Source organism: Moschus berezovskii, chromosome 9 (genome assembly GCF_049115385.1).
Source record: "Moschus berezovskii isolate FMDL1 chromosome 9, NW_MosBer_1.0, whole genome shotgun sequence".
In the NCBI taxonomy this organism is placed as follows: domain Eukaryota; kingdom Metazoa; phylum Chordata; class Mammalia; order Artiodactyla; family Moschidae; genus Moschus; species Moschus berezovskii.
Window position 1 is genome coordinate 101,327,872 of NC_142468.1, and position 20,311 is coordinate 101,348,182.

At 36.4% G+C, this 20,311-nt stretch overlaps 2 pseudogenes; one reads left to right on the forward strand and one right to left on the reverse strand.

The window, feature by feature from the left end:
• The first annotated feature begins 5,153 nt into the window (after nucleotides 1–5,153).
• Nucleotides 5,154–8,615, forward strand: LOC148776710 (olfactory receptor 4F6-like; annotated as a pseudogene).
• Nucleotides 8,616–12,097: 3,482 nt separating this feature from the next.
• Nucleotides 12,098–12,966, reverse strand: LOC148776711 (olfactory receptor 4F17-like; annotated as a pseudogene).
• Between the last annotated feature and the right edge of the window lie 7,345 nt (nucleotides 12,967–20,311).

Sequence of the window (20,311 nt, forward strand, 5' to 3'; positions counted from 1 at the left end):
TTCAGTTCAGTTCAGTCGCTCAGTCGTGTCCGACTCTCCGCGACCCCATGAATCACAGCACGCCAGGCCTCCCTGTCCGTCACCAATTCCCGGAGTTCACTCAAACTCATGTCCACAGAGTCGGTGATGCCATCCAGCCATCTCATTCTCTGTTGTCCCCTTCTCCTCCCGCCCCCAACCTTTCCCAGCATCAGAGTCTTTTCCAGTGAGTCAACTTGTCGCATGAGGTGGCCAGAATTATCATAGAACTCACCAATTCTGCTCCTAATCTTCAAACCCAAAGATTTAAAAACTTGTACATGAATATCTAGAACTATTCACAATGGGCAAAGGTGTTCATCCAACTGTTCATCCGCTGATGAATGGATTGATAAATGTGGTAAGCCATACAAAGGAATATCATTCAGCCACAAATGTGTATCAGATACACATTTCAACATGAATGAAAATAGTTTGGAACTAGGTCGAAGTGATGATCCCACAATATGCCTAAATGCCATTGGTTTGCAGCTCTCAAATGGTTGATTTTACATTATATTAATTTATCTTGATAACTTAAAATGTAACACTAAAAAGATAAATTAGTAAATATTATTTTCCACTATGAATTATGGTTTTAGTTATTAACTTTTTTTAGCTTATTTTTTTTTAAAAACTGTACTTGGATAATGTGTATTTTTGATGTAAAAGAGAATGCTACAATTCTAACACTAAGTTTTTGCTCATTTCTTTCTAGGCTGAATGTTATGTAGAAATTAGTCTAAATTTTTGTAAAATGGGAATAATAGCAGTTTAACAAAAAGAATTTTAGTACAATATGTTGAAATGTAGCTCTTATAATAATGTGAAATTTTATAAGAATGGTGATATTTGATCTTCTGTGTGTACACATTGCTTTTCTGAGCAGAATTATAGAGTTAGAGGTATTCAGTATGTCCAGAGTTAATTAATGAATAATGTCCACAGTGCTAAATGCCAAGGCACACAAATTATTTCCCCTTAACTGAGAAGTCACAGTCTTATTTCTCATCAGGTGAGGAAGAATATGGGATTTCCATCTCACTGTTTTGTTAGACAAAAGAAATGAGATCATATAGTTATTATACTCAGACAAGTGAAAAGCTTAATAGACTTGTGAACTTCTTTTTAATACATCGTGGCATTGATCTAAAAAAGAGGCAGCATAGCTAGGGAATGAATTTATAGACTTTGAAATCAAAATATTATTTCACTTGAATTTTCATTTTGACTTTAGTATTCTGAACTTTGCCAACATATTTATTTCTATTTTTAAGATATTATCATGGCCAAAATGGGATTGGTAATTATATCAATGAGGTAAAAGCAGGGATAGGGTTTCTAGGAATATTGTATGAATATGTTTCCATTAGAATTTGAAATAATTTTTACTAATGAGTGTGTTAATAAGCATTTCTTTTTCACTAGTATTGGTTTAAATGATATTGATCAGTAGGTATTAAAATATTAGGAGATGCTAGTTTCCTTGAATATATTTTGCTGTCACAGTTTATGAATCATAGCTTCCTTTTATTTGCATTTACTTTTTAAATCAAGCTTCTAATATTTTTTCTTTTCTTAATGGCATGGGAATTCACGGTAGAGATCTCATAATAAACGGCCTGGGGACTCAGGTCACTGAGTCATCAAAGGGCCACCCAAAAGTGTTGTTAGAGCTGAAATAGTTGTAAGGAGTACTAACCACAGAGATCAAAGAGGGAAACACTTCTTAAGAGGTTCATTTATAGTGAAAATATTGTTTTCTGGGAACTTTTTTTGGGGGCGTGGTGAGGTCAGGTAAGTGGGGACAGTATAATTTAAGTGAAGAGCCTGTTAAAATTACCAGCTGTTTTCCGTCAATGGGCAAAGTATAGCAACTCTGCTACAACATTTCAAAAATTCTACCCCCCTGCCCCCTGCACCTTGCCTTCCACTTTTTCTTATCTCTATTTCTGTTTTTCAATTCAACATGCATTTGTTGAAACTAGTTGAACCTATACAAGTGCCAGTCTTTCCAAGGGGAAGTCTGAGTTTTCTCGAGGCATGAAGCTCTTCATATGCCTGCACTGTGTCTTAATTCACAGGGAAATTTTTGGACATGGATTATATTTCACTTAGAACTAGGAAGGACCTTGAGAATTGGTTTTGACGTGAATCATCTTTGACCTGTCATTTTTTTCATGGCAATTTCTGGAATGAATTTTGCTTTTTAATTCCACTGGCGTCAGTTTTCAATGAGAATAATATAAAAAACCAGTGTGTTTGCCAAGAAACTATTATCAGTTTTGAGGTGTTTATTTGCACATGCATGCTCACAGCCTTCCAACCCCTTGTCTTCTCTCCCAAATTCACACAATTTCGTATGGTCAGAATTTCTGACTAAAACATAGTCCCTGCTCTCAAGAAGCTCATACTTTTTGCAGAGGAGACAGAAAAACTAGTCAATTGTAAATTATATTGTCATGAAAAAGTTATCATGAGAACCTCACAAGTAAGATGTGATAGCAGGGTGGAGGAATATCTCATACAGAGTGGAGGAGAGACGGGGTGTATCACCCCTCTGAGTAATAACTGACAGAAATTTTAGAACAAGAAGTAATTGGCCAAGGGGAAAATGCAGGGAAAACTATAGAGCAGAACAAAAGTATGAGTAGCCCTCATATCGATGAAAGAACAATTGTCCTAGTAGTTCAAGAGATTTATAAGGTGGAGTTGTGAGATTAGAGGCTGGGAAAATGGGTTGTAGTCTGTTGCATTATGTGTCTTGCTGAGACATTGTGAAGAGAGAAGTTACTGAGAGTTTTTAATTGGTGAGCAGGCAAAAAAGACTCAGGAACCACTCCTAAGGTATGCTGTTCTGACCGCTTCCTTTTTAATTGTTTAATTGCTATTCCTTCTTGCTTGTTTCTATTTTCTCCTTTTTACTACTGTCCCTGTGTGGTCTGTCTCCTCTCTTTTCTTTTCATCTCTTTCCTTACTAGTATCAGTCAGCTAAATGATAGATATATTTTATAGCCCCTAGCAGTAGACTCAGGGAAGGCAATGGCACCCCACTCCAGTACTCTTGCCTGGAAAATCCCATGGATGGAGGAGCCTGGTAGGCTGCAGTCCATGGGGTTGCTGAGTCGGACACAACTGAGTGACTTCACTTTCACTTTTCACTTTCATGCATTGGAGAAGGAAATGGCAACCCACTCCAGTGTTCTTGCCGGGAGAATCCCAGGGACAGAGGAGCCTGGTGGGCCGCCGTCTATGGGGTCACACAGAGTCGGACACGACTGACGCGACTTAGCAGCAGTAGCAGCAGCAGTAGACTGCCACAAATAGAAGATTTTTTTCTCGGCCATTGATTTCTTATGGACAACACTTTCTGTTAAGGTGCTATTGTGATGTTCTATGAGTAAACAGCTGTTGACACACTTGTAAAACTTTATTTCAGTTTTTAAATTCATGATTAAACTACCATCACTACAATCTGAATTTGCTGGGTTATACATCTGGGACTCTTATTCTGTATTTTCACAATAAATTTCATTTTTAAGTCAAAAGCCAATACCAGGTTGTTTTAGACCATTTAAATAATACAGAAATGTAGGCCTTAGGAGATGAAAGCCACATGTATCCTATTTTGAGGATTCACTGTTTGTAATATTTGATGTGTAGTTTTGGAACTTTTTTTCATGTACAAACATAGTTTCATAAAAAGAATTCTGCTTTTGCCACTAGAGGCTCTTGATTTAATCCAGTATTTGGATGGTTGTTTTAGTTGTTTCCAGTTTTTAAATACATATAAAAGACTGCCATCAGTATTTTACCAATTTAAAAGTGAACTCCGGGAGTTGGTGATGGACAGGGAGGCCTGGCGTGCTGTGATTCATGGGGTTGTGGAGAGTCGGACACGACTGAGCAACTGAACTGAACTGATCATCATGTAACAATTTTTGCAGGCTATGGAAATACACACACAAATATCTTACTCTAATACTTTGCCTTCACATCTAGATGATGATAACTTTATGATTACTCATGAGAACAGATCCTGAATTTTCATGTACCATCAAATTTAACTAAGTTTCTGAATTGCAATGATTTCTCATGTATGATAGCATGCAGTGCTTTTCTTTCTGTGACTGGCTTATTTCACTTTCTCCATGTTTAATAACAAGTTACTCTTGTGCCTTTTGGAGATGGCAGGAAATTTTTGCTTTTTAAGTTGAATGTTATGCTAGTGTTTGTGTGTTGTGTGTGTGTATCACATTTGCTTTATCCATTCATTGATAATTAAAGAGAAAAACAGGAAAAAATAATCACCTAATTTTCTTACTACCACTAAAAATTTTTAATTACTACTTTTTAAAAAACTGACCTTTTATTGGTCTTTGAAACAGTTTTAAATATTTTTTACATATGGAAACAAAGTGAATATACATTGTTTTGTATACCAGACAATGTATATTTTAAAATCTACATATTGCATGATCAAAGCCTTTAGATACAGGTTTGATTATAGCTCCTTTGAAATATCACACCCACTGCACTTAACTCTGATGATTGTCCTATTCATTCTCCCTTGTTCTGTCCAGTTCTAATTTGTTCCCAGTTATTGGCTATAAAAACCTCCATTCACTCACTGCCCCTGTATCAGGGCCTCCTGGCACCACCCCTTCAGTGTTTCCTTTTGGCTGCAAGACCCACTTCCCATCCATTGCTGCTGCTGCTGCTAAGTCACTTCAGTCGTGTCCGACTCTGTGTGACCCCATAGACGGAAGCCCACCGGGCTCCCCCTTCCCTGGGATTCTCCAGGCAAGAACACTGGAGTGGGTTGCCATTTCCTTCTCCAATGTGTGAAAGTGAAAAGTGAAAGTGAAGTCACTCAGTCGTGTCCGACCCTTAGCGACCCCATGGACTGCAGCCCACCAGGCTCCTCCATCCATGGGATTTTCTAGGCAAGAGTACTGGAGCTCACTATTTCCTTCCTGACTGGCCTGGCTGCCTACATGTCTGTTCTCGGCTGTAACAGTTTCAAGGGGCTCCAACCGGCTTATGCTCCTTTCTCTCTTAGGCAGTGAAGATTATGCCCACAAGAGAGCCCAGGCGTGGTGTGGAATGCCAAGGGAGGAGTGACAAGAGACAGCATGGTTGTTAGTGGTGTGGGGCCTGGAGGAAAGCTTAGTGGTGGCAGTGCAAGTGGGGGACTCCTGGTATTCAATTCAGATGTGGAACAAGCATCAGTAATTTGGTTTGTTTCAAGATACAGTTACGTTCCGTTCCGTCGCTCAGTCGTGTCCGACTCTATGCGACCCCGTGGACTGTAGCCTACCAGGCTTCTCCGTCCATGGGATTCTCCAGGCAAGAATACTGGAGTGGGTTACCGGTTCCTTCGCCAGGGGATCTTCCCGACCCAGGGATCGAACCCGGGTCTCCCGCATTAGAGGCAGATGCTTTAACCTCTGAGCCACCAAGATACAGTAGTTTAATATTATGTCTAAAAAAATAGAATGTATATTAGGTTGAACTCTATAAAACTGGCATTTGATCAAATATGAACTGACTGAAAGAATAATCTCTTATGGCTCAAACTAAATGCATATAAGCCTGGACAGGAACAATTTAGTGATAAGAATTAAAGATATGCATTTTCTATTTTCTCCTTAGACATACAAGTTTTAAAAATGGATTTCCTTTATATCTTTCTTGTGAACTTCTCAGTTTTTAAATGTCTGTTATTCATATATTTCATTGCAATGTATTTTATTCCTATATATGAGTAATAATACTCTTCCAAGATGAAAGAACTATGAATATTTAATTCATATTTAACAATGCATATGCTTCATTGCAGACATTTATGTTATTTATAAATTTTTTTTATAATATTTTATCATTGATGCCTCTTGTAGCTTAACTGTTAGTTTATCTAGTTTCAATACACTAAGAAAATTTTCTTCCTTTATTGAAGTATAGTTGATTAATCATTTTGTATGTTTTAGGTATATAGCAAAGTGATTCATTCATATATATATGTATATATCTCTCTATATATACATATATATTCTTTTGCAAATTCTTTTCCTTTAGAAATTATTGCAAGATATTAAATATATTTTCTCTGCTATAGAATAGTTTTTGCTATTTATTTATTTTGTAAATAGTAGTGTGTATATGTTTTTACTTGACTTAGTCATAAACAGTGAAAATTTTGAAGTTTAGGAATCTAATTCTAAAGTACCTTCTAAACAAATTGAATTTCTTTTCTCTTTATCAGTGTATGAATGTGACTTTTTCCTCGTAGCCTCATCCATGATTTCATCAATTTTTTAAACCTTTGAAATTTGTTAATACAGAATAGCACCCAACGCAATCTTATTTACATTTCTTTGAGTACTAGTGAGAGTTTTACTTTTCATGTGACTGTCAGCTATTAGGACTTCTTTTGTGTCAGTAGTCTTAGACGTTTTTCTCATTGTAAATTTGGTATACCATGCTTTCTATCTTTATCTATCTGGAGGAACTAATTTCATAATAGAAATATTAGTCATCTGTCTGATATTTTATAACTTGTTTTTCAGTGTGTTTTTAATTTTTATTTTATAGTGCTTATACATCCATATAAGATATCTATGTAGCTGTGTATGCAAACTTTGTACATATACCTATATCTAAGTATAGTAAGAACTGAATATTATGGATAGTGCCAACTATTTTTCCTCCCTCATTTGTTAATGAGATATTCTTAGAATGACTTTTAGATGTTAAATGTTTGTTTAAATATTATTTTTCTTTCTTTTGGTTTGTTACCCTTTTTGATGTTTAAATATCATTTTGAAACTTTCTTGAGTTTATGATGAGAGGCCATAATCTATGTATTTACAAGTTTATCTGTTGTGCCAACACCATTGACTGAATAATTCACACTGTCCAAACTGGTGTGATATGATTATGATTCTTCAATAGTCTATTGAGGTTACCCATTTATTCTGGCCCCTAACTCTCTGAAAACAGAAATATGATCAGCTAGAACTGAATATTCCCCCAGATTTTCTACTGCTCTTAGGGTAAGAAGTAGAATTCTTATTGTGGATTGAAGATTTCATCCTGTTTGGCCTATTTCTCCAGCCTGACCTTAGTCATGCATATTCTTGTCCCCCGGGCCTTGTGTCTCAGGGCCTTTGCACACGGCATTTCCAAAGTCTGTCCTACTCTACTTAATTTCAATGATAACTCATATTTTGCAGAGCCTAAATAATCATGATGGTGATGTGTCACATTATCATAGCCGTCTGATATTTCCTTCAAATTAGTTGTCAGAGACGTAACTGTATTTAAAGTTATTTAATGTTGATCTACCTATATCTACTCTAGATCAAACCTGTAAAACTTCAAAAGTCAGAATTTCTGTTTCACCTCAGACCTTGACTTTGGACTTAGAATATAGTTGATACTCATAGGATATGAGTTACACTCATTAGTTGTGTTACTTGAAGAAATAAATTAATGCATGATATTTTCATAACATATTAATGGCTGTTAGTGAAAATTTTTTTCTTCATAAAACCGAATTTGATAAACGCTTAAATCTGTTCCTTTAAATAGTAACATTTGATAAATTCTTTGGTTATTTTGTTTCTGGATTTTAGGTACCATCAGAAAAAGCCAGTGTATGAAAGAAATGACACTTCTGTGTCTGAGTTTGTTTTCCTGGGACTTTCTGCCTCTAGACCAGTGCAGCATTTCCTCCTCGCCTTCTCTACAGTGTTGTATGTAACAGTTGTTCTAGGGAATCTCCTTGTTGTGTTTGCAGTGACCTTTGACCCTCACCTACATTCCCCCATGTACTTCCTTTTAGCCAACCTCTCATCTATTGATTTGTGTCTTTCTACCTTAACAGTGCCTAAGAGGATCTCTGACCTGTACTCTGGGCACAAAACCATATCCTTCCAGGGGTGTGTCACCCAGATATTTGTTCTTCACACCCTGGGTGGATCTGAGATGGTGCTGCTCACTGCCACGGCCTTAGACCGATATGTGGCCATATGTCAGCCCCTGCACTACCTGACCATCATGAGCCCACGGGTGTGCCTTTTGCTCGTGTGTGGTGCTTGGGCTATTGGCCTCATTCACTCAGTGCAGTGGTCCAGTTAGCTTTTGTGATCCATTTGCCTTTCTGTGGTCCTAGTGAAATCGACAGCTTTTACTGTGACCTTCCTTGGTTTATCAGACTTGCCTGCATCGATTCCTACAGAATGGAATTCATGGTCACTGCCAACAGTGGGTTCATATCCATGGGCACTTTCTTCTTACTGATTATGTCCTACGTTTTCATTCTGGTCACTGTATGGAAACGCTCTTCAGGTGGCTTGTACAAGGCCTTCTCTACTCTGTCAGCACACATCACTGTGGTGGTTTTGTTCTTTGGACCATGCATCTTTGTTTACATGTGGCCATTTCCCACAGTGACAGTGGATAAGTTTCTTGCCGTTTTAGACTTCTCGGTTACACCCGTCCTGAATCCTGCCATTTACACATTGAGGAACAAGGACATGAAGATGGCGATGAGGAGACTGTGCAGTCAGTTCTTGAGTTGGAAGATCTCTTAAGTAACTCATGGGAGCACAGGTTATTTCAAACAACTTCATGAAATACAAGTGGTTATATACAAATTTGGGGCTGTTTTTTCTGAAGTTACCATTTTATAATTTAGACTAGACCATTGATTATGTTGTTACATTGAATTATCATGTTAACTCTCTAGATAAAGATTTCTTTGTCAGCCAAAATAAAGCCTCAATAAGTATTTGGATATTTTTGAAAAAACAATGATTAGAGACTAGTGTCTACTGAAAGTATGGCCTTATGCATCAGACTGCCTATATTCAATTAATCAACTGAATTTTATTAATTCAATTAAGTAATGTAGAACTTACTTATGCAAATTTTCAGAAAGTTGTGAAATATCTAACTCTCCAATTTAAATGCTGGATATGAATAATTAAATAATTAAATTCATAATTATTTATCATAAATTTATTTTTCTTTCTGAAAGACAAAAATATGTGTCTTTGAGTATTTATGACCTGGGTAAAAAACAGCAAGTGAGAAGTGGAGTAGAGAGAAAATGGATCAGATGCTGTGACAGATACTGGGAAGGAAAACAAGAAGGAGAACCTCATAAACAGTATGTTTTATGAGTTTGAAAATATGCTTCCCTTGCTTGTTTCATTTCAAATGGACTCAAGTCATCTGCAGTTGACTTAGGACAGGGAAATTTATGTATATGTTGGTATTTCACAATTTTTGAAACTGTGACTTAATCCATCAATGAATATTCCTCAAATATCAAAATGTGTTGATCTGACTATAGCCTGGATGGTATTATTATTATCCAACAACTATTCTATGCAAATTTTTTGCTGACTGTTTTCTCTAGTAACTCATATAACTCTACCGTGTCTCAATACTTGGGTCTTAAATATGTGTTAGTGTGTATGATCTGTGTAAATTACAAAGCCTATTTAATTTTTGGCTTGCTTTGACAGCTAGAAGACTGAGCCAGGTTCACTGTGAAGCTATGAAAGGACCCTGTGTCCTGAGTATTTGCGATCCACAATTCTTTCAGGGTTATGCAATCAGTTTGTATTTCATATTTTTCCTGTTCACATTATTTTGTTGTTTTGATTTATATTTTTAGTGGATTCTTTTTAGGTACATTCAATTAGAAAGTACAATATAAAGCCAGAACTCTGATTGAGGAATTTGTCTTACTTTTGAAAGTAGCAGGAGAATGGAGAAGACTAAAGTTCTAAGCTCAAAAGTTCTGAAAGGCAATACTGAACCACCTGAACTCTATCAGATTGAGGAGCAAAAGATCTATTAGAATCATAATCCAAATGTGGAAGGGATATATCCAAGGAACAGGAGCAAACCTTAAATGTACCAAGTCTTATAAAAATTACACTGCAGAATCAATAGGGTAGTACTTGATCGGACTGAAGTGATCACACCTTAACATTTTATGCCTCAGAGAGGAAGGAGTAGATCATTTCTGAAGGATTTATTATATCAACGCTACATGATCTTTTATATACAATGTGTAACATAGAAAAAATTAATTGTGGAATATGCAAGAAGCAGGGATATGTGATTGATAATTAGTGGGTAATGAGTTAAGAGAAGCAGACCACATAAGACACAATTTGTGAAATTAGAAGAGAGCATAAAATAAGTTAAAAGATATAGTTAAAAGACATTAAGAATGTGAAAAACTGAAAAAAATTACACAGAGGAACAGAATATCTCAGAAAGAACCAAGTGATTTTAGAAATGAAAAGGAAATGTGCAATATTATGAATTTAAGAGAGATTCTTTATTAAAATTTGCAAAATACAAAGGATCATGTCATCTTTAGAAAGGAATAGGAAATTGGTAGTATTTCTAGATCCATCGATTTCATATAAATGGATGTAAACTTGTATAAGATTTTAAGGAAGATTTCTGAAGAAAAGTTTTCCTTAATGTAGTAATAAATTATTTATAAGTTCTGAACATAATCTAATTCTTACAGGCTATTTGAACACTTCACTGAATTAAGTGGATAGTTTATTCCAAAGCTACATTTTTTCACCTACCTAATCACTGACTCGATGGACATGAGTTTGGGTGAACTCCAGGAGTTGGTGATGGACTGGGAGGCCTGGCGTGCTGTGATTCATGGGGTCGCAAAGAGTCGGACAGGACTGAGCCACTGAACTGAACTGAACTGAATGATGAACTGCCTAACCCATTTATGACTAGGAAGGAAAAAAGCAAAATCTCCGAAGGTTGTTGATACAGACATCTTTGTATTTACTGGGCTTCCCTGATAGCTCAGCTGGCAAAGAATCCACCTGCAATGTGGAAGACCTGGGATCAATCCCTGGTTTGGGAAGATTCCCTGGAGAAGGGAAAGGCTAACCCACTCCAGTATTCTGACCTGGAGAATTCCACGGACTGTATAGTCCATTGGGTTATAAAGAGTTGGACACAACTAAGTGAATTTCACTTCACTTGTATTTTTTTCAGGTTTAAATCTGATTTTATTTATTTATTATTTATTTTTTTATTAATTTTAATTGGAGGCTAATTACTTTACATATTGTATTGGTTTTGCCATACATTGACATGAATCTGCCCCGGGTGTACATGCGTTCCCCATCTTGAATCCCCCTCCCACCTCCCTCCCCATCCCATCCCTCTGGGTCATCCCAGTGCACCAGCCCCAAGCATCCTGTATCATGCATCGAACCTGGACTGGCGATTTGTTTCACATATGATAATTTACATGTTTCAATGCCATTGTCCCATATCATCCCACCCTCGCTGTCTCCCACAGAGTCCAAAAGACTGTTGTATACATCTGTGTCTCTTTTGCTGTCTCTCACACAGGGTTATTGTTACCATCTTTCTAAATTCCATATCTTTTAAAGATATTACACTGTTTCACAAACGTCTAAAACATGATGAAAGAGAAAAAACTCTCCAGATGAGGATTATGATTCAATTTCCTTTCTGAATATGATTTGAAATATTTAGTGATTACTTATATATATATGTTTATAGAAGATAATAGAATGTTATCTAATTGATAGACTAATTTATCATTTTATAAAGATAAATATAGCAATATAATGCACTAACTTATTAAAGAAAACTTTAGAGAAGGCCTATGTAAAATGCTCTGTTAAGAAATTCATTGAATAATAGAAAATTTCCTGATAGTGTGGTCAGTGTTGAAGTAATAGTAAGAATCAAAATAATTAACATTAAAATTCTTACTAATTTCAAGTCATTCTTGAGAACAATCAAAATCATGTTTATAAAGACTGGCCACATTTCTCAAATAGGAACTCATTTTTGCAATTCTAGAACACTAAAGAACTGATACAAAACTTTCTTCAGGAGATATACATGAGTTCTATATGTGAATTGGGGAACTCTTCACAGTCTTCAGTAACAGGATAGGTGTGGCTAATTTAGGGTGCTCACAGAAGACATTCTGATAATTTGAGATGATGAAATACCAACAGAAATCCACAGTCTGTCATCATAGCCACTTAATGGCATTTCTAATCTCTTTGTTTCTTAAAGTATAAATGACTGGATTTAGTAGTGGTGTGATGATAGCATAAAATACAGCAAGGAACTTGCCCACTCAAGTGTTGCTAAGTGGAAAAAGAGAGATGAAGATACAAGGCCAAAGAATAACATGACCATTGTGACATGGGCAGTGCAAGTGGAGAGAGCCTTGGATGCCCTGCCCCTGGATTGATGGCAGACAGTGAGCAGAATATAAAAGTAAGAGATCAGCAGTAGAATGAAGCAGATGGTGGCCAGTACCCCACTGTAAGCATGAATCAACGTTTCTAAAACATAAGTGTCCAAGAAAGCTGGCTTGATCACCAATGGAATATCACAGAAAATACTATCCAATTCTCTGAATCCACAGAAAGGCAGTTATATAATTGTAGTTAGTTGGCTTATTGAATGCACAAAGCCAGTGATCCATGATGTCATCACTAGCTGAATGCACATGTGTGTGTTCAGGATGCTAGAGTAATGGAGTGGCTTGCAGATGGCCACATAAAGGTCATAGGCCTTGGACACAAGCAGCACCATTTCACCCCCTCAAAAAAAATGTCCCCCCCAAAAAATCTGACCCATGCATGCTCTAAGGGAGATGGTCTTGTTTGCTTTGAGAAAGTCTGAGGTCAGTTTAGGAGCGGTTACTGATGAAAGGCAAAAGTCAGTGAATGAAAGATTGACTAATATTAAGTACACAGGGGAGTAGAGACGAAGGTCAGCAATAATTAGCAGCACATTGAAGATATTGCCTAATATGGTGATTAAGTAAAGTGAGTAAAATATCACTAGGAGGAAGGCCTGGAGGTCCCATAAATCACACAGCCCAAGAAAAATAAATCTGGACACTATGGACTGTTTCAGTTCAGTTCAGTTCAGTCGCTCAGTCGTGTCTGACTCTTTGTGACCCCATGAACCACAGGCTGTTGCTTCTTCCATTTAGTTCAGTTTATTCTAATTTTATCTGAAGAAAAAACATAAAAATATATTTTCTGAATCAAGCAGTTTTCTTATTTATTGCTGATGGAAGCATTTACTTACATTGTCAATTTGGAAAATGTCCTTTTCTTGTAAAGCTCAACATTCAAACATCCTGTGGTCCAGCAATTTCAGTCTCATTTGCATGCTTGAGATAAATTCTTACAACTGTATATATGGAGATATTTATAATTATACATATAAACAGGACAGTGGAATATTATTCAGAAACAACATATAATATACAACTATATTAAATGACAGAAATGTAGCTTTTTGAGACATAGTAATGAAGAAAAAGAGGTTATCATAATTTTTATAAAGTGAACAGCAATAAAAAATGGTGTATTTTGTAGGGACTTCTATGTATAAAGTAAGTATTATAAATGATGTAAGTAACTCCAGCTGTGGGGAAGTAAGGATCAGGATGAGTATGCACACATTATCAGCTGTATGATATTATGAGCTATTTAGGTCTTATATTAGTCATGTTTTTATAGCTATAGTTTTGTTTGTAAATAAAGAAGCAAACAAATTCAAAATAGACATTGAGGAATTTGTGAATATACTATGAATAAAGAATTATGATTAATTCAATGCTGTGGCCCTGAGGTTTTACCTGAATATAATCTTCCTGTTGTCTGTAACTGAAGCTATTGATTATTCAAGTTTGGCTTAAATCCATTGATTTATCAGGTACCAAGGATGAAAATAAAAAGAAAATTAGAAAATAATAGATGTAGGAGGGGCTTTTAATTTTTTCCAGTGTGGTAAACAGGAATTTATTGAATATTTTCTTACTATGATCTGTGATCACTTTTGAGCACTTCAGTGAAAAAGGAATAGATTGTAGGTGGTGTGTGATTTATCAAAGAATAAAAGCTTATGCCTACTTTTTCACCTAGTCGTAACGTAATAAGTTGTAAATATTATTTTAGTTAAATTACAAAGGGCAAAGTATTACTGCTAACATAATTATATAAAAACTGTATTAATAATACTGTTAAAATAATTATATGAAATAGGTATGTAATTTTCAACTCTACCCTAAGTAGGAAAAGTAAGTCTAAAGATTCTAAGAGCATAGTTGAAAATCAAATGAGTTAGAGCAGAACTCACACACAAAAAATCAAATGGTAGGACAATTAAAAATAAAAATAAATGGGACAATTTATTTTCTTCTTTGAGTCGCTAATTTCACGTCATGGGAAAGCTAAACCTTTCTCTTTCTTTGTCACTCTCTCTCTGAATACTTCCCATATGCTAGAATTTTCACCCATATTGTCTAAAGTAATCTTCACAATAACCAAATAAAATAAAATAAGTGAAATATTTGTTACTATTCTGAGTTTGGCTCCCAGTGTAACCTGTTAGAGTCTCAGAGCTGGGACATAGCTTGACTGGAGCGCAATCCTGATTCTCTCTGATGCCAGTCCTTCATCTGTGCGGTCATTCTGTGTCTCCTGTTCAGTTCCAAGAGCATAATTCCATTTCCAGGGTGACTATTGACTATTATAGGCTTTGAAAGATTTCTCTCCATAATCTCTATCAGGTTCGTTCCTGAGTTAAATTAGTAACTATCACTTTTCTCAATATTTGGAAATTTCTGTTAATTACAGTTACAGATCTGTGCCTAGAACATAGTTTTCCTGAAGTCAAGAAAACTGCAGGACCTGATGACTGTGGATCTGTGAGGACCTAAATACTACCTCAAAGAGGGCATCTACATAGCTGTGAGATTGTGTACTCATTTTGATTATGTAGAGAGTCCAGAAGGTTCACCAATACCTTGGAAGAAATCTTTGATGTTTTTGAAAGTTATGCAACAATTCCTAACCTTTCTAACTAGTGTGCATGGAAATATGGCATTAAAACATTGTCTTCAATATGATAAGGAAGGGAACTAAGGGTGAAGTTAAGAAATTTAAGGTGCAGAGTGTATCTCCTTACCAGAGAGACACCATATTTGACCACATTTCTTCCCAAGAATAAAACATTGTCCATATTCTAAATAGAATCTGAAACAGAATCATATTGCATCAAAACAAAGAATCTACTTTATGCTGTGACCAGCATTCATGGGGGAGTGTGAGGCATATATTTAGTACAGAGAGAGGCCTCTGGAGTAGGAAATTTTTCAAGCTACTCATGCTATGTTCCTTTGAGACCACTTGATTCTGGTCTCTCTGAATTAAGAACATCATCTGGAAAGTGTGCCTTTTGTCAAGGTTAGGGTGAGAACTGGTGACGACAACAATAAAAGTTCTAATGGTGGAGTTAAACACAGTTTTAAAACATCTCTTTGATTAACTTTTTAACAAAGAAAAGCATTATCCCAGAACTAAGTTGCCGTCCCTAGTCCCAGATGACTTGGGTGAGTGGATATGGGCTGATGAGCAGAGGGAGAGGGAATTGGTAGTGCGTGCTCAGTGACTCCCTCAGTGCTGAACACCAAGCATGCCCACTGTAGAGCAGTCAGTCGTGAACTGGGGTTTTAAGGAAGAATAGAGAGAAATTTTAAAGTGTTAAAAGTTTCTCTGATTATGTGAGCAATGATCATGATTGAAAAACGGGCACAAGGCAATATTGGGGCTTCCCAAGTGGCTCCCAAAGAATCTCCTGCCAATGCAGGAGATACAAGAGAGATGGGTATGATAGTGGATGGGGAAGATCCCTAGTATAGGAAATGACAACTAACTCTAGTATTCTTGCAGGCATAATCTTTTGGACAGAGGAACCTGGCAAGCTATGGTCCATGGGGTCGCAAAGAGTTCGACACAACCAAGCGCTCTCATAACAAAAGGGCAATATTAACAGTATTATTCAAAATAACAAAACAATAAGGGAAGCTTACCTCTTATTTTCATTTATAAAATATTATATGATTCAGTCTTATGGACAAGAATCCAACACTTTAGTAGTCTGAGAAGGAAACATGATAGTGTGTCTCTGTCTGCCCATTGCTGTCACTTTTTGTCAGAAGAATAAACTTGTTCACATATTGGTGGTTATGGTTTCAGTTTGTTTTCTATGCAGTTACATACCAACATGGGCACTTTTAAATATATAATATGGAGGAATCTTTTTCTTTGAAAGATATACAGTATTGACGGATATTTTAAATTCCTGTTACTCTAAAATAATATGCTTAAATATATTTCATTCAATGTATATGGTTGTTTTTAGAGAAATTAAGAGAAAATTTATGTAACTACACATTTTTAGTGTTCTTTTCACACTTTGAGAATGAATGGTTAGGGTTTGGAAAGCAGACATGAAAACAGTGACGTAGAAGAGTGAGATTATTACATTTGACATTAACCATGTACATAGTGTCAGTGATGTCAATCCACCACTGGTCAACTTGGTTGATGATCAGGCAAAGGAGGGTCCTCTGTCTTGACACAGTTTCGAAACATCTGTACATTAAACTTTAGCTGACTATGTTTAGGAATGGAAACCAGAGATGATAACCCTTCAAGCCATTTATTTAGGTTCTGTTGTATGAATATCTTTAACATAGGGGAATACAAACATTTAATTATGATAACTACATTAAAATAACCTTGAATATGGGGTTGGGTGGAGAAGGAAATGGCAGCCCATTCCAGTATTCTTGCCTGGAGAATCCCAGGGACAGGGGAGCCTGGTGGCCTGCCACCTATGGGGTCGCAGAGAGTCAGACACGGTTGAAGCTACTTAGCAGCAGCAGCATGGAGTTGAGAGAGCTCAGAGTCAAATACCTTCATCTCAGCTCCACATCAGCTCATCAAGAATGGGTGGCTAAAATGCAGCATATCTACAGGATGACTTTCTATTCATTTTCTTCCCTTCTCATTGTTAGAGATTTTTTTGCTAAACAGACATTTCACTATTTCTCAGTGATTGGGGACTCTGGACAGGTTCCCAGGGTTTATCTAAACTTCACGGATACTTCCTCTCTATCTAGTGTATCTATTTATATGTTTTAGGGAGTAAATGAATCTTGTGTTTCAGCTCCACCGAGTTAGGAGACACAAGTGGAGGAGGTGGACATTCTGTTCAATTAATCAAGGTGTTAATATTGTTATTCTTATACTCCTGTGACTTCTAGGACATGGGGCTTTTAAAGAAACCAAATGGGGCAACCAATGAAGAGTAATCTAAAGAAACCTCTAGCCTGATTAAAACAACTTTAAATAAAGACAAACATTTGGAAGACAGTTTGGTAGAGCTTTACAAAGCTAATGATAGTATTGCCATATGATAAAGTAATAGTACTGCTGGGCATTTACCAAACTGAGTTAAAAATTCTGTTTATACAAAATCTGCATTTGAACAATTGTTGCAGCTTTATCCATAATTACCAAAAACTAGAGCCATCCAAGACATCCTTCAATCTGTTAGTGGTTAAGTAAAGTGTGGTACACTTGTACAATGGAATATTATTTGGTAATAAACAGAAATAATCTATTATGTCATGAAAAGATATACAGGATCCTTAAGTGTCTATTGCTACATAAAGGGAGCCAATCTGAAAAGTCTGTGTGCTGTGTGATTCCACCTGTATGAAATGCAAAACTATGGATACAGTGTTAGGTGGTTAGGTGGTGGTTAGGTGGTTGTCAGGGGTTCATGGCTTAAGGGAAATGAATGAATAAGTTACACCCAGGAGATTTTAGTACAGTGAAATTATTTTTTATGATACTGTAACTTTGAATATATTTTCTAAGACATTTTCTGTGTCTTCTGTGGGTGCCTGAATGGAATGACAGCCTAACAACAACGAGCTCGTGTTTGTTTCTAATACTGTTATCCAGTTAAAGGAACCAGGGATCTTCAGAGAAATGGCTATTGTAGGAATAGGAAATAAAGATGCCAGATAAGCCAGGAGCATCTTTTGGTCCCAGAAAATAAGGGGATGATCAAACATACATAAGGGCTTCCCTGGTGGCTCAGAGGTTAAAGCGTCTGCCTCCAATGCGGGAGACCCGGGTTCGATCCCTGGGTCGGGAAGATCCCCTGGAGAAGGAAATGGTAACCCACTCCAGTATTCTTGCCTGGAGAATCCCATGGAAGGAGAAGCCTGGTAGGCTACAGTCCACGGGGCTGCAAAGAGTCGGACACGACTGAGCGACTGAACGGAAGGGAATGGAAACATAAATAAACTCACAATACTTGATGCAGGTATACATCAAAGAAGCTTAAGAGCCTAATGAAAATAAAACTCCCAAGAGCAGTTTCAGATTATAATCCAAATTATAAATACCCATGATTTCATACTGATGTAAATAATTGAATAAATTAGTACATGGGGTAGAAGAGTAACCACCCATGCAGGAGAATTAGAGATAAATTATGAAGCACACTACCCTAATCGAGGGGAACGTAGCTACTCATTCCTTAAGTATGGGCTGAGTGTAGTGACTTTCCTCAAAATGCAGTGTGGAGAGTAAGGAAAGTAAATCTACAATGAGGCAACCTGAGAAACATTTCAGTCAGGTGACCAAGGTCAACATCAACAGACATAAATCATGGTGATGATATAGACACTTGATGGGAGGTGTCAAAATGGCAGATCACCTGTGGTATGCTTGCACTGAACCCATAACTCTGGTGTAATCATGAGAAAATGCCAAATACATTTCAGTGGGGTGATACCCTTCCTACTTTGCAGCTCCTCACAAAGTTAAACAGAATTACCATAAAACTCATCAATTATGCTCCTATTTTATAATCCCAAAGAATTAAAATCAAGTATTAAAACAAAATCTTGTATGTGAACATTACTAGGTAGAAGTGATGATTCCACAATATAATGAAAGCCTAAATGCCATCAGTTTGTAGCTTTCAAATGATTGATTTTACCTTATGTTAATTTTACCTTGATAAGATAAAAGTGAAGTGAAGTGAAATTGCTCAGTCATGTCCGACTCTTTGCGACCCCAGAACTATAGCCTGTCAGGCTCCTCTGTCCATGAGATTTTCCAGGCAAGAATACTGGAGTGGGTTGCCATTTTCTTCTCCATATATAAAATGCAACGCTAAAGAGATAAATGAGTAAATATTATTTTCCATTATGAATTAGGATTTTAGTTTCCACATTTTTTAAGCTCATTTTTAAAAAATCATGATAGGGAAATATGTACTTATATAAAAGAGAATGCTATTGTTCCAACATAAAGTTTTTGCTTATTTCTCTCTAGGCTAGATGTTATGTAGAAATTAGTCTAATTTTTTGTAAAATGAGAATAATAGCAGTTTAACAAAAATCAATTTTTTGAAACAATCTGTTGAAATGGAGCTCTTATAATAATGTTAAATGATATAAGAATTGTGATATTTGGTCTTCTGTGTGTACACATTACTTTTCTGAGCAGCGTTATAGAGTTAGATACATTCAGTATGTCTAGATTTAGTTCATGAATAAAGAATACACAGGGCTGAATGCTAAGACACACAGTCTGTCCCTTTTCTACTATTAACTGGTAAATTACAACTTTATTTCTTCATCTGATGGGGAAGAATATTGTATTTCCATCTCACCATTTAAATAATAAATGAGATAGTATAGGTATAATATTCAGAAAAACAAAAAGCTTAATAGACATATGAGCTCATTTTTTTTAATATGTTATAGCATTGATCCAAAAAAGAGGCAGCATCGGTATAGGGATTAAATTCCTGATTCAGAATATTATTTCATTTGAATATTAGTTTTGACTTTAGCATATTGACCTTTGCCAACATATTTAATTTCTATTTTCTTAGATATTATTATGGCTAAAATGTGTTTGGAAGTGAAGTAGAAGTGAAGTGAAGTTGCTCAGTCGTGTCCGACTCTTTTCAACCCCATGGACTGTAGCCTACCAGGCTTCTCCGTGCATGGGGTTTTCCAGGCAAGGGGACTGGAGTGGGTTAATATTTCCTTCTCCAGGGGATCTTGCGACCCAGGAATCGAACCCGGGTTTCCTGCATTGCAGGCAGACGCTTTACTCTCTGAGCCACTAGGGAAGTGCTAAAATGTGTTTGGTAATTATATAAATGAGGTAAAAGCAGGTATAGGGTTTCTAGGAATAGTCCAGGAGTGTCTTAATAGGCATTCCTTTTTCACTGGTATTGGTCTAAGTGATATTTAATTTATTAATAGATATTCAAATGTTAGGAGATGCTGAGTTTCCTTGAAGATGCTGTTGTCATCATTTATTAACCATAGCTTCCT